Source organism: Chrysochloris asiatica, unplaced genomic scaffold, assembly GCF_000296735.1.
Source record: "Chrysochloris asiatica unplaced genomic scaffold, ChrAsi1.0 scaffold00495, whole genome shotgun sequence".
NCBI lineage: Eukaryota > Metazoa > Chordata > Mammalia > Afrosoricida > Chrysochloridae > Chrysochloris > Chrysochloris asiatica.
The window spans coordinates 859,068-863,050 of NW_006409013.1; the positions used below are offsets into that span (position 1 = coordinate 859,068).

The 3,983-nt window shown below is 48.5% G+C and overlaps 1 pseudogene; it reads left to right on the top strand.

Moving 5' to 3' along the window:
- The first annotated feature begins 1,815 nt into the window (after window positions 1–1,815).
- Window positions 1,816–3,313, top strand: LOC102812272 (annotated as a pseudogene).
- Window positions 3,314–3,983: the final 670 nt, after the last annotated feature.

Here is a 3,983-nt window from a genome sequence, read left to right on the forward strand (position 1 = left end):
ATTCTTCACAGTGTTCCCCATGGTGTGTTATGATCCACACAGTCAAATGCATTTGCATAGTCAATAAAACATAAGTAAACATCTTTCTGGCATTCTCTGCTTTCAGCCAAGATCTATCTAATGTCAGCAATGATATCCCTCCTTGCAAATCCTCTTCTGAATCCAGGTTGAGTTTCTGGAAGGTTCCTGTCAATGTCCGGATGTAACAGTTTTTGAATTATCTTCAGCGATATTTTACTGGCATGTAATATTAATGATATTGCTTTATACTTTCTGCATTCCACTGGGTAACCTTTCTTTTAAATGGGCACAAATATGGACCTCCTGTAATTGGTTGGTCAGATAGATGTCTTCCAAATTTCTTGGCATAGATGAGTCAGTAGTACCTCCAGCATTGCCTCAGTTTGTTGAAACATTTCAATCTGTATTGTGCCAATTCCTGAAGCCTTGTTTATTACCAACGCCTTAAGTGCAGGTTAGATTTCTTCCTTCAATATCATTGGTTCTTAACCATGTACTTGAAACAGTTTAGCATTGAACAGTTCTATTTTGTACAGTGAATCCAGAAAGTATGACCCATTCACAGGAAAAAAGGAATTCAACTGTATATTCTTTCTATCTTCTTTTGATGCTTTCTGTAGCATTCAAAAAAATTCCCATTGCTGTTATTATTAAGTGCTGTCAAGTCAGTTCCACTGTATAGCGACACTTTGAGGCTTTCCAAGGTATTAAATCTCTGTGGGAGCAGCAAGTCTTATCTTTCTTACACAGAAAAGCTGGAGGACTCAAATAGCTGAACTTGTCTTTCCTAGTCCAATGTTTACTGTATGGAGCCATCGCACTTTCCCAGAGAATTCTTAAATATTCCAACTTAAGGTTTGAATGTTCTTCAGTTCTTTTAGCTTGAGAAATCTGAGCATGTTATCCTCTGTTTGAATGTTCTTCAGCTGCAACCTGAACTTTCACATGAGCAATTGGTGGTCTATTCCACAGTCAGCCCCTGACCTTTCTGCGGCTGATGATATGGAACTTCTCCATCATCTCTTCTCACATATGTAGTCAATTTGATTTTTGTGCATTCCATCTGATGAGGTCAATGTGTAGTAGAGACCTTTTATGTTGTTAAGAAAAAGGAATTTGCAATCAATAAGTCATTGGTCTTGCAAAAATTTTTTTATGTCATCTTCAATATTGCTTCCATCATCAAGACCATAATTTCCTCTTTCTTTCCAACTTTTGCATTCCAATAACCAGTAATTATCAATGCATCTTGATTGCATGTTTGATCAACTTCAGATTGAAGAAGTTGGTAGAATTCTTCAATCCATCATCATTGCCTTTATTGGTTGGTATGTAAATTTGAATAGTAGTGGAATGAACTGATCTTCCTCATGGGCATATGAGTATTATCCTATCACAGACAGTATTGTACTTCAAGATCGATCTTGAACTGCTCTTTTTGACAATGAATGCAATGCCATTCCTCTTCAGTTTGTAAGTCCTGGCATATGACTGCCTGATTCAAACAGGCCAATACCAGACCATTTCACCTAAGGCCAGAATGCTGTGACACTGGAGACGTGGCAGAGGATCAGCAGTAGAACCAAGATAAAAGAAGAAATAGAAAATGAAATTTAAAAATGATTTGATTCAAATGAAAACAAAAACACAGTTTACCCAAACCTTTGGGAGAGAGCAATTATAGTAATAAATGCACCCATCCAAAAAGAAGACCCAATAGGAGCCTGCCCAGAAGCGGGTGCCACTCAGTCTCCGAGAATCTCAGACTCCAGGTCCCAGCACCACACCGCAGACATGCAGGACGCCTGGATGCCGCTGCTGCTGCTCCTGAAACGCCAACGTGTACTTGGCAACATCCCACTTGAGGAGGAAGATCCAGCCTTCCTGAACCAGCAGGCAGCCCAGGCCGTGGATGCCACCAAGAACCTGCAGCCAATCCACCCAGCTGCCAAGAAACTCATTCTCTTCCTGGGGGATGACACGAGGGTGCCCACGGTGACAGCCACTCAGATCCTAAAAGGGCAGTTGAATAGCAAGCTGGGGCCTGAGAAACCCATGGCCATGGACCACTTCCGGTACGTGGCTCTGTCAAAGGCAACTAGGAGACCGTTGGCCTGAATGCAGCCACCCACTTAAACCAGTGCAACACAACCCATGGCAAGGAGATCATCTCTGTGCTAAGCCGGGCCAAGAAAGCAGGGAAGTCTGTGCTAGTGGTGACCACCATCCGGGACCAGCATACCTCACTGGTCATCAAATTAGCACACTTGGCAAACGGAGACTGGTACTCAGATGCTGAAGTGCCGACCCAGGCACTGAACGAGGGCAGCCAGGACGTTGCCTCTCAGCTCATCTCCAACACAGACATCAACGTGATCCTGGGAGGGGAGGGGGCCGCAGGTACACGTTCCCCTACAGGTTCCCAAGGGAACCGCAGGCCCCTGAGTACCCAAATCAGAGTGCGGTCAGATTGGACAGACAAAACCTGGTACTGGAGTGGCTGGACAAGTACCAGGATGCCTCCTATGTGTGGAATTGCGCGTGGCTGTCATTGAGGCCTCCATAGGCCGCTCAGTGACACATCTCATGGGCCTGTTTGAGCCCAGAGACAGGAAGTATGATGTTAATTGAGACCTCGCCCAGGCCTCCTCTCTGTCAGAAAGGACAGAGGCAGCCCCTCCACATGCTGAGCATGAATCCCCAGGGTTTCTTCCTCCAGGGGAGCACGACACACCTTGCGCTGACTGAGCCGTCATGTTTGAGGACAAACTCACAGCAAGAAGGATACGTTACCCAGCGTCACCGGTGGGTGACCACGCCCACATCTTCTCATTTGAAGGCTACACAAAACGAGAAACCTTTATCTTCCAGCTAGCAAACAGTAAGGCCGCTGATGGCAAGGCCTCCACCTCCATCTTGTATGGCAACTGGCCTGGCTACGTTGGCACAGTTCCTCAGCCCGAAGTCACCCAGGACATTAGCAAGGATCACTCGTACAAGCAGCAGATGCCATTGCCCCTGTCGTCCGAGACGCAGCACAGCGAGGATGCAGTGGTGTTCGCACAGCCCACAGGCCCACCTGGTGCATGGAGTCCAGGAGCAGACCTTCCTGGCGCACATCATGGCCTTCACCGCCTGCCTGGAACCCTACATGGCCTGCGACCTAGCGTCCCCAGCTGGCACCACCTGCGCCACGCGCCGGGCCCCGACCCCCGACACCGAGCTCCCCCATCCCGCCGCTGGCTGCTGCGGGGCACTGCTCCTGGGGCTGCTCTTAGCACCCGCCCCCTGACCATCCACAGACTCCTGCCCCATGTCGCCAGACTCCGCCTCCCCAAGGTCCTGTGCCCACATCCCGTGTCTCCCCACCAGCCCTGCACCTCCCCAGGGACACTGGGTCCCAACCACCTTCCAAGCTACCCCCACCCTAAATATGCCCCCATTGCAGCTGCTACCCCATGTGTGGGCCTTTCAGGCCCAAAGGGGTCAGGTGACAGGAGTTAGTGATAACATTCTTGCAACATTCATGGTCCCAACCGCTAAGGTTACTCCTGAGCTGCCTGCTCCCCAGTGCACAGTGCAGTCTGGGACTCCAGGGTAGAGGAGGCAGATAAGTGCCAACCCATAGACACAGCCTGCCCAAAGTCCTCGGTGGTGTCTCCCAGCTTCTGTTCTAACTCGGCCCTTGGTCTTGGTCTTCTGGGGCATGGTTCCCTCCATCCCAGCAACCTGACCAGAGCAGCGCACCCACTGCCCAAGAAGCTGAGGGCTTTGCACCCCCAGGACCCCGGATTGGCTGGACACAAAGTTCACGGCAGCCGGGTCCCATGGGAAGGTGTGATTTATAAACGGATTTAAAACTCAAGGAGGAAAAGTTTAACACAGATTGTTCTGCAATTTAGTAGTGTTGGTGCATAATCTTGTGAATATTTAATAGCCATTAAAATGTATAGTCTCGAAGA